The following is a 12330-nucleotide window of genomic DNA, read 5'->3' as shown; positions in this document are numbered from 1 at the left end:
TTCCATGGTATTTATTTAGAAGTTTGCAAGAGGGACTCGGCGAGTTCATGGCCTAACTCGCCGAGTAGAGTCAGGATTTCGAGCACGTGTTAGTTGGCGACTCGGCGAGTCCATATTCGGGACTCGGCGAGTCTGCCTGCCTGGTAGAAACCCTAAATCCCCGGGTTGCTCACTATTTAATCCACCTTACAGCCCCCATTCTCGCCTCCTTCACCCTCAGAACGCTGTGAGAAAACCCTAATCCATCCTTGAGTGAACTAAGTGTTCTTGTGTTAATTTGTGAAGGCTTGAAGAAGGAGAAGAAGAAAGGAGCAAGGAGAAGAGGAGTAGAGCAAAGATCCAAGGGCAAATTAGAGTTCTTTGAGGTACCTCCGCAAGCAAAGGGAAGGGCTCGGGATGATGGCACCGCACACACCACAGCTTCAGTTCTCTTTTTATCCTGGGAGTTGATTCAATTTTCTTAGATATGTTTGATACAGTTGTGACACAGTTCTCTTTTTACAGTATTTTAGTATAGTTTTGAGATACACAGCGCATGGTCTTATTATGATATACTCAGTTTTATGATTTTTGGTTATATTAAAAATGAAATTTTTGGGTCGTATTTTGGGTCGTTTCAATAACGTAAATTAGAAACATGAGAATAGCATACCATGGAGGAAATTGACGATCAAAGGGCAACGGTAGGGTTCAAGCTGATTTTGAAGAATTCCCAGATGTAGTAGAGAAAAAATCTTTGCAATGAACCATGAACAAGACCTAAACATGGTAAACGATCAATTTAGTATTCCTGATTGTTTGTGCAACTGCAAGTCCACAAAGAATCTGGGATCGAAAACTCTGAAAGACATTGATGATCAATCTGAAGGTTAAGTGAGCATGCATATGGTTGCCGGAACCCTATTTCAGAAGTCAAAGTCACGAATTCTCTTCTAACCAGCAAAAGATTAATTGTTTATTAGAAAATAGCATATCAAGAAGTGTATTTAATATATGATTTAGATATACAAATGTAAACCTATAGAAGCTTCAAACCTGTAAAATAATTACAGTTCACACACGGAGGGGTGTAGAAGATATAAAATCAATAGACATTCTTACCTTATTTAATCTTTTAACCCGAGAGAAATTGCGATTGGGAAAAAGAAATAGCAAATACGATGTCAGCTGCCCCAGACATCGGTCTCAAACGCACATGGTGGTTGTGTAGAAAAACGATTTTATTCCATTACCATCTGAATCCATAGAGAATAAAACGCAATCAAGAAATCATCTAACAATCATCAATAAATTCAAAGCACGATTTTATAAATCCAAAAGGATAAAGATTACTGACCAAAAAATAAGAAATTGAGTTTCAAAATTGATATAATTTCAAAAGACAGGAGATAAGGGAGCGGTTGAGGGCATCCAAGAAGCACCGATAATCGAACTAAATACCAACAATACCTTGAAGAATATAAATGACTAACTCATGTGTAAGTTGCGTACCTTCAAGCTAAAGTCGGAGGGGTGACTCAGCCAGAAGGAAGGGGTGGTGGCAGTAAAAGGGGATGGAAGAGTGGCAAGTAGCTTTGGGGGAACCGCCACCGTCCAAATGGAAAACCCACCGTGAAGTCTCCTAACACAGCGTGAGATCAGGATGACGGGAAGCAAGTGCACCTTTGTGATAAAGGCAAACAGGTTGGTGAAGCAGGCATCCATGCTTCACCACCATATACGTCAAAAGAGGCCGCCCCACAACGTTCCGACTGGGCAGAGGAAAGCAGCTCATCGATGTGGACCAAAACGGAATTCTCTAACATATAGGTAATGATATATATATATATATATATATATATATATATATATATATATATATATATAATCGTATAAATTTTTATAATGCTATTTACGGCAAGGCCAGGCGGTCAAAATGACCTTAAGGTCAATATAAATTTTTATAATGCAACCTCTCTCTCTCTCTCTCTCATATTGACTGGCATTATTTAGTTTTTCATTGCTTTTTCTTTTTTATTTTTCAATTTTGATTAAAATATATACATACTAAAAATTATAAAAAAAATATATCAAAATTCATGGTTTTTAATTCTCTATAAAATAAGTATAATATATTTATAAATTATATTTAAAAGAAAAAATTAAAAAATAAAAGGTAATGAAAGATAATAATTTTGTGGCTTTTAATAAATAAAAGATCAGTAAGGTCGGACGAAGTGGACTGCAGGGAAACCGCGGGATCGGTTCCCATATTTATGCACACCGCACTGGGTGTGGGAAAGGAGTAGCGGGAAGAGGGTGAGGGGAGAGAGTCCCGCTCTCTCTCTCTCTCTCTCTCTCTCTCTCTCTCTCTCTCTTCTAACCATTGGTTGTCGCAATTTTTTTTCTTTTTTATTCCAAACGGCTATATCGCCGTTATATATATATATATATATATATATATATATATATATATATATATATATATATATATATATATATATATATATATATATATATATATATATATATATATATTCCTTTCCTTCTTCTTAACCTATAAATACTCAAACATTTTATCTTTTTTTTTTAACCCATAGCCTATATTTCTCTCTAAAAAATATTATTCAAAATGTCATCATCTTCATCATCCGATTCGACGGTGGTAGAGGAGGCTAAGTTTATCGGTTCCGTCATGGCGAAAACGGTTGCATATTATCAAAACCGACTAGGTGAAACATTACGTGCACGACCTAACCTAAGAAAGTCGCCGTTACGTAGAAATCACGAAGCCGGACACGATCGTCTTATAGAAGATTATTTTGTAGATGACGCCGTCTACGCTGTAAAGTTTCGACGTCGGTTCCGGATGAGGAAGGAACTATTCTTACGTATTGTTGGCGATTTGGAAGGCCGCTTTCCATATTTCCAATGGAAAATGGATGCAAGGGGAAAAAAGTTTCTCTCCCATTAAAAAATGCACAGCTTCAATTCGTCAGCTAGCATACGGCATGGGCACAGACAAATGGGACGAGTATTTTAGGATGTCAGAGTGTACCGTGTGTGATTCTGTGTACAAGTTCTGCAAAGCGATCTGTTTGGTTTATGGGCAACGATATTTGCGCAAACCAACTATCAACGATATCCACTAATTGTATACGGTGCATGAAGGCAAACATGGATTCCCTGGAATGCTAGGTAGTATCGATTGCATGCATTGGAGTTGGTCATTATGCCCCAACGCATGGCGTGGTCGGTAGATGAGAGGCGACCACAAAGAGCCAACGATGACATTCATTATTTGGTCCAGCTGGTGCAAACAATGGCATCAATATGCTATACCAGTCGCTTGTATTCAACGATATCTACCTTGGAAAGTCACACGATGTACCTTTTTAAGCAAATGGGGTAGCATATAAACGTGGATACTATCTTACTAACGGTATATATCATCCTTTGTCTGTTTTTGTGAAATCATTTACATATCCTAACGACCCGAAAAGAAAAAAGTTTAAAGAGGCGCAAGAGTCAGCTAGGAAGGATGTGCAGCGAGCATTTTGTGTACTTAAGAGACGTTGACAAGTACTAATGGTCGGGACAAGGTCATATGAGGTGAATGATGCAGACGATCAAGGCGATGATGAAGACGATGATTCCGAATGACGTATCTAGGTTTAAATAAAATTAGGATATTAATTAATAATTTTTACTATGTTGTAGGTTGTTTGATATATTTTTTTTTTTTTTGCGGTTTTTTTTCTATTTATTTAAATATTCGGGTTAATGTAATTTTTATTTTACTTAATGAAATGTTTTTTATTTTTAATTAAATTTTATGTTTGATATTAATTTAAAATTTATAAATCAAAAAAAAATATATTTTATTTAATATATAAATAAATAAATAAATAAAAAGTGATGGAAGGATTTTACACCTGTTTCTTGACTTTTAGGTGAAGGAAAGAAGAGTGAAGAAAAAAAAAAGATATGACCCACCAAAAATGAAGGAAGCTTTCCTTCCACTCCTTCAGTCTTATGGAAAAATTAAATTGATAATAGATTAAAAAGGTGAAAAATGAAAGATGGTTTAAATTTTACTTGCACAACTAGGTGTAGAGTTGTAGATGATATTTATAAGCCTTTAAATTTGACACATAAAGTGTAAAGTCTTTTTGGTAAAATAACAAAATTATGTTGTATCCTTTTTTATTTTGTCTTTTCCAATTATTGACTTAAATTCCATAAAGAAGTGGTGCACATTACATCTCTGATTATATGAAGAAAGAAAAAAACAAAAAATATCAATAAATAATAAATATAAATATAATAAAATCTGACGGTCAACTGAAATTATTTGTGGAAGAATTGTAGAGATCACATTCACATCCTTGAAATATATATCATTGCAACCTGTACGGGGTTCATGATAGGGGTTCATATTCTTAAACTTCACTTCCTTTCTATTTAAACGATAACGAACATGATTTCTGCCAAAATCAATTCCCCTCGTGTATATATACCAAAACAACACTACACTTGAACACCTAATAATATATCATAATTACAAAAAACAGAGTATAATAAATCATTAGTGTAATATACCCCCTCAGTCTAAGGTGGAGGTTTACGGATGCTTAGACCGGACCGGAAATCATTAAACGAAACTCGTAGGAGGCTCTTCGTGAAGATGTCAACGAACTAGTATCGGGAGGGCACATGTAACACCTGAATCTAGCACATTGCACTTTTTCATGAACGAAATGAATGACATTTTCAATATGTTTTGCACGTTGATGTTGAATCGGGTTTTGAGAGAGATAAATGGTGCTGACATTGTCATAATAAACCAGTGGTGTGTGTTTTGGTGGCATACCAAGCTCTAGACCTCCTAGCAAAACATGACACAATACGAAAACCCGATACGAACCCAACACGAAATTAGCGGGTCAGGGTCAGAGATTTCGACACGTTTATGTAAATAGGTTGACACGAAACGATACAATAATTAAACGGGTAAGGCTAGGATCAAGGTTTTCAACTCGAAGATGACTTGAGTATGATCCGTTTAATTATATATTATTTATTATAAATTTCATATTTTTATAAATATGTTATATGTTATAGACTTGTAGTTGGCCAAACTCAATAATTACAAGTAATATTCAAATTTTCAAAGTTGCTTAATTTTTGTCATCATTACCACTAATATGTATATAAATGTAGGGGTTTTAGTCCTACTTTTAAGACGAAATTTAAACACACAAATGCAGTGAACCTATCTATTAGTGATATAGTTGAATAAGTAGAGTTCGGAATTTTGATCTTTTAATCTTTACTTTGATTGCTCCAAAATTCTTACAACTTTTTCTTGTAATTCTCTCTTTTTTCCTTCACATGTAACTCACTCTCTTTTTTTCACTCAAACCCTACATGCTTAAGCAGGGGCGCTCAACTTCAACCTTTATTGATTAAAGATAACAGTTTTCCTGGATACATTTTCAAGTACACGATGCTAAACATATTACATCCCTCAAACTAAACGAGGTTGTGTTTTTATCCCATGATTTCACTAGAATAAGGGAGGCCACAAATGCACTAGAACGTATATAGGCTCGACTAAACATTTGGGTCTTTAAAGAATCATTGAACATAATACTAGCATGATTCCTAATTGCTTTTACCAAAATTTTCTAATTTAGCCCTAGTAATTTTAGTGGAAATTTTTTTTCAAAATTTAACTAAAATTTCAACCAATGTAACCAAACCTCTACCCCACACTTAATTCATGCAATGTCCCCATTTCATGTTATGCATAGAAATGACAAAATAAATAGAGAATTTGAACAAACTCCCCTGGGATAGTAGTAGCGAGGTCGATATTTCTTCATGAAAATCTTCATCTTTAATTGACTTTAGGCATGGGAACAGCTCATCCATGCCTTGGGTGTCAAATCTTGTGTGGTACGGCTCCAAATATGCCGGAAAATAGTCTCGAAAGTCTTCAGGAATTAATCTTCAAAGAATATGAGTAAGGCCCATATCAAATGTATAGTTAAAATGTAATCATTGAGAATGAAATATTAAGTGACTCATTGAGTAAATATGACAACTTGGCGAGTAGAAGTGTTTCTAGCAGAAAAGTCACAGAATTGCAAAGGGACTCATCGAGTCCAAGATATGCACTCGGCGAGTACAACATTGATTAGAAAATATATCTTCTGTATGAATTCGTTTCTGATGTGTTTGGTAATGACAATTTAGTATCCCTCCATTTTTCTTCAATAAATAACACTATTTTACCCTCTTTACTAACAGACTCGACCTTAAACTCAAAACTTCCTCATCCTCATCTAGACCCGAACCTTACTTTAACTTTGACATCGAGACTCTTGCATGCATCCTAGCCTTCAATCTGAAAAGATTAAAAAAAAAAAAAAAAAAAAAAAAAAAAAAAAACCGACAAGTGATATTAAAGAAACTCCTACTTTAACCTGGTACTAAAAGTTCAAAACACACAAAACAAATAAAAATAGTCTTTAAACAACCAAGTAAATAAAACCATAAAAATATCAATCTTCATCTTCCTCGTCATTTCCTCCAGCTCCACTTCCACCAGCTTAGTTACTTCTTTGATTTGCTCTCTCTTCCCAACTTGGAACACAGGGACATTCGGGCTCAGGCCTTGGTGCAATATTCATTTGTTCAAACAAGTAAAAAATGATTCGTTGTTGTAATTCATGCTTCGTCCAAGATCATCCTCGTACCTTCTTTGCTCCATGTTGTACCAGTCCATGGGTAACTCCTCTTCCACCGGAATGACCGGTGAGTCTTCTCGGATGTGATCCCTTCTTTGCCTTACCCTTCTTCCTAGCTCCTCGGGCTCCAACACCTCATCCGCATTTGGGATTCCAAAATGTCCCCCACCATAATCCTCAATGATCCTTTCCCTCCTAAATAATGTGGTGCTAAAAGGAGGAGAAGGAATAATTTTCAATACCCTTGCCGCCCCTTGGTCCAATATCTCATACGTCCTAGCTAGCTTTGTAACAATCATTCCACCATTTATTTTGGATGTAATCCTCTCCTTAACATCCCCATCTGCTAAGTATTTTGCCAAACAATATGGCAAATTGCAAAAAACATCGTGGGTAATGATGCTCCTTAGATAGAAGATATCGAGAGTGGGGACCTTATCATCTTCCTTTCGCATGTTAATGGTGCTTCCAATTAGACGATGGATCAAGCGATGGATGGGGGAACAAATGCTTCCCTCCTGAGCAGACGAAGGAATGTAGACCTGGTTAGCAATGGTGTTCCACCAAGTAGATGTAACCACCTCTTCGGGCAAGTCCTTGTCGCAGTGTTCCAGGAATGACTCAAAGTTTTCAGACATGATCATATTTTAATCATAGATCCCTAGCCTCCAAGCAAGCTCCGCTATGCTGCATTGGCGCAGCTCCCCTCCAAGACAAAAGGTGATAATGCTTGGATTATAATAATCATTACCACCTCGAAATGAGATGGTAGCAAAGAATTCTCAGCATAGTTCTTGATAAACAGGTTCTTGAATTTTAAACAATCGACTCCAGCCGTCACAAATTATGGTCACCCCATCCTTTTCAAAAGACTTGACCAAATAAGGATTCAATTCCTCCTCCAATCCGGTTTGACCTATCCAATGCCAGTGTATTTCGTCGGGAGCATATATTTCTTTGCTTCTTAGTGCTTCCAGCTTGTTTTTTGCACGAGCGAGTGATGATTGCAAGTTATTTGTGGAAAATTTAGCCATGGGATGTCCCCAGAGCCACTCCTCTCGAGCTTTATCCATGCCTAGACATGCTTTCTGCAAAATGTAACTCTCTAAAAATTTAAACCAATTTAAACTTTTCAAAAACAACCCAATTTCATTAATTCATTACAAAAGGGTTTTCAATACATTTATTATCAGAGTATTCCCAGAACCATATCATAAAACATGAACATGAGGAGCGGTACGATCACGCCTTCGCCTTGCCACGGTCTCTTGAAGTACCTGAAACATTAAACCACAGCTGTAAGCCCAAAAGCTTAGTGAGATACCCCCAAAATACCAACCGCGTATACCATACAACTAACATATCATATCATAAACAGAACAGCCATGCATTTCAAGTCTACTATGTGACTGGTCCGCTGCACCGGGCCTTCAGTCCACCTGGTCCACCCTCCGAGTCTAGCCATATACATCGAGTCTGCAGTGTGGTTGGTCCGCCCGCATCGGGCCTTCAACCCACCTGGTCCACTCTCTGAGTCTATAGTATGACTGGTCCGCCCGCACCAAGCCTTCAGTCAGTCTGGTCCACTCTCCGAGCCTCGGCACGTCTGATCCGCCTTCGTGGGGCTTACAGCCTATCTGGACCGCTTACTGGGCCTTTGGGATATCCGGTCCGCCCTGGGTATGTTGGCCTACAGCACAAAGCAGGACCCGCCTCAACCCAACCCCAGTCAATCAACCATGTGCACATAAACATATAATCATATAACAATTCACAACCAATCAACCAATCTAGCAGATCACATACATGGCACATCCCTACCAGGATATCGACCTAACCGGTCACTAGCATAGCATCATCCTATAAACCAGGATACAAATATAACAAGGCAATAAAATAATACTCGGATTTCCATCCGATAAGGGTCGGCCTTGGTGCCTTAGACCTTGTTGATATAGTGAGGATAACTCACCTCGCAACTGCCGAAACTCTGAACTGAAGAAGCAGATTCCCGAACCACCGTCTCACCAAAAATCCTGAACTATCCGAAGCAGCAAAACAAACATTAGTCCAAGCACAATATCCCTCCAAGGGTAAATTAACCAATTCATCCTTAACTCAACCTGCTCCAAGACTAAGGCCCATAATCAAAATATGAAAGGCCCAACACTAGGTAAGCTCTCAAGCCTACTAATGGTCCATTAATGGCCCAATTTGCTATATTAGGCCCATTCTCCTTATCCGGCCTTACCCTAAGCCCAACACCCATGCTTGGCCCATCTTCCCTGACTCCTGATGGCCCATTAAGGCCCAAAGACCCAAAGCACAGCCCACACCGAGGCCCAAATACTCAAGGCCCAAACTGGCAGTGTTACGCGGGGCATAACTCAATGTATGCTTAGCATACCAGCTCCCAAACGTGTACGCCGGGCGTACCCTCATTTACGCAGGGCGTACCTTCGCTGGACTACAACTCCTCATAAGATCTTAATGGCTTAAGCTCTTAAGCCCAAACTTCAGATCCATAGACCAAATATGCCTAGGATCCATAAAGTCTCAAACTTTGTTACTTGGGACGTCCATAAAGCTCTTAATCCAAGGTCTTAATCCATTAAGACCTATCGATATCACATATGAGACAACCAAAGCCCTTGGGACCTCATGTTTCTTACTCAAGACCTCTCCTAAGGTCTAAAAGGACAGCTAATCTCAACCAACTCGAATCATGCATCAAGATGAGGTTTTTGGGAAAAAAAATGATGTCAAAACTTCACAACACATAGATCTACACAATATGATTGTCAAGCCAGTGACTTTTTACCTCAAAAGGGTCTCAGAAGATGATGTCTTTCCAGATCTACGAGCTCCAGCCACTCAACTCCTTCTTTGACAACTTCTTATTTCTCCTTCTAGACTCTCCTTTGCCAAAACAAGCTTTCCAAGGTCAAACACACCCAACAATGGAGGTGGGATGGCTATCTAGGGTTTCTGAGGATAAAAGAGTGTTTATGGAGGCTAGGGTGAGAACCATTATGTTCCTTTTATAGTGGTTGGCCCTTAAAATATGGTTTCTGGATGAGAGACGTACGCTAGGCGTAATTCCATTACGTTGGGTGTACGTCGAGGGACTTCGCGTTCATCTGATCACCCCACGCTGGGCGTAACCCAGCCTATGCTGGGCGTACCCACGCGTGTCCCATGCATGCATGGCCTTTCCTTGCCAACTTTTTCTAATAAGTGCCATAAGTGTCAATATCTTTAAAGTATCATAACTCCTTCATTCTAGATCCGTTTCCGACGAACTTGATATCCGCGGAAAGGTGGCGAGAAGGTCTACGCTTGTAGCAACACATCCCGATCCGAAACCTTCCCGAATAAAAACCCGTTGTTCATGAAAGATTGAAACGCCCTTACTCTTGATCTCAGGAACCCATAAATAGATATTTTAAGAACGGGGCATTACAACTCTCCCCCACTTAAATTAGGCTTCACCCTCGAAGTCTACTGCAGTATACATTTCAGAACAACCCATGCACTATAGACTCCGATTTCTCAATCAACTCAGGTTCTTGAAACCTTACTACTGCATCTTCTCTATCATGGTCTCAAGGTCCTTGGTCTCCGACCAAAATCTTTTATACCGTCCTCCGCACCGGTCCAACTACTCCCGAGTTTGTTAACCTGTTGTCTTACCTTCCTCTGTTCCAAATCTCCAATCTGGAGCCACTAACCTCCTCCTTTTTCCAAGGAGACTGAAAATATGCTTGAGCACCACTTAAAATTGCCACTACTTCAACAAACAGCCAACCCGCAGGTGCTTCCGTATATCTGGTACAATCCCAGAGCTTACTACCAATAACCGAAGCATCTTCGATCATCCTTTTTACTCTGTTGCCTTCCTCTCAGAGGGCCCACACTCCTTCCGGAGCTACATACCCTTCCTTTCCAGGAAGTCTACTCAACAGCCCTTACCGCACCTATACGTGCCACAGAGCTAAACTCCACTCTACACTATCCATGTAGAGCAGCCGTTATTCTCTATCTCCCATATACTCTGAATCCGATCACATAACTAACAAGGCCCAGGCACGGCCTCCAACCATCTCCATCATCATGATCAATACTTGGGGACAGAACATATCAATTATCATCCCCTAGTGACGCTCTTTCCTCATTCTCCTCGTACCGATCCACTTACACATACAGAGTCTTCAGCATGACTGGACCACCTTACCCGTCCTTCAGTCTATCTGGACTACTCTCGGAACCTTCAGCATGTCTGGACCGCCTCTCCGGGCCTTCAGCCTGTCTGGACCATTCCTTCAGCCTTCGACCTGACTGGTATGCCTTCCAGCCTTCAGTCTATCCGGTCCACTCCAAAAAATGTCGTCTGTCACCCTGAACCATCCTTCCCAAGACTCTCTCTCGTACATACTGTTCTAGCCCTCTTGGGGTTCCGAACTCTAATTCCATGCTATACACTCAAATCTCAGCTTACGCTATTGGCTAACTGAAACATTGTTGAAACTCAAACAACTAACTGACCTCTCATGCTGTTGATCCTCTTGAGAATTTTCCAATCTCCCCACTTAGAGCACTGACTACCGACCACCGGTGACCCAACCGGTCATCACTTAAACAATCCTAAAAAAAATTCCTTATAATATAACTGATTCTAAAACGAGCAACCTCCACAAAATCACGTTCTGACATCGCACATCTCGAACTCTAAGGGAGTTCGACCCTCAGCTGAGTATTCCTCAAATTGAAAATGTTATACACGACACTCAGACCAAAAAGCCTAATTCCCCACCAACAATACCCATGGATGATAACCAACTAAGACTCCCAATACCAAAACCCTTGATCATACGATAACCCAACGAAAGGACGAACGAATACAATGCCATGAATCATGCAAACGAGACTAGCAGATATATAATATTCCATAACAACCACAAGATAACAAGATAACAAGATATCAAGAAGGAAACATACCCGCAGCCGTATCCAGCTCTGCCCTGACCTCCTCTGCTATCAGCTGAAAAGCACGTTCCTGAGCCCTCGGGGGCTCTGCTCCACCCTGACCTCCACCCGTAATCCTCAAAGTGGCTGGTGCTGGAGCCTGCATCGGTCCTGCAGTAAGCTGTGGATAGTTGGCCCTCATGTGACTAACCTGATGAGACTGATAACAAATCCTCATATCTTGAATCGGGGCTGACTGAAGGCAATCCCTCGCATAATGCCCCTCTCTCCCACACTTGCGGCACGCACCACCGGACCTACAAACTCTGGTGTGACCCTTCCAGCACTTCCCACAAGTGCAGCCGCCCTGATCTCCCAACCTAGAACCAACGGTCTTGGACCGGTTTGGCGCAGGCTGCGACTGCGTTGGGGTTGCCTCTGCTCTCTCAACTGCAACTCAATCTCCAATTCACGCCGCCGAGCGGCCTCCTGCAACTCTAACAAGGTATCACATCTCTGCGTGGACACAAACTGCCTGATGTCCTTCTTAAGCATATTCAGGTATCGGGACATCTCAGCCTGCTCCGAAGCAAACTCAAGGCAAAACATCGCCCTCTCAATAAACATCCTG

This window comes from Lactuca sativa, chromosome 4 (assembly GCF_002870075.4).
Source record: "Lactuca sativa cultivar Salinas chromosome 4, Lsat_Salinas_v11, whole genome shotgun sequence".
NCBI lineage: Eukaryota > Viridiplantae > Streptophyta > Magnoliopsida > Asterales > Asteraceae > Lactuca > Lactuca sativa.
Note: the sequence above shows the minus strand (reverse complement) of the source record.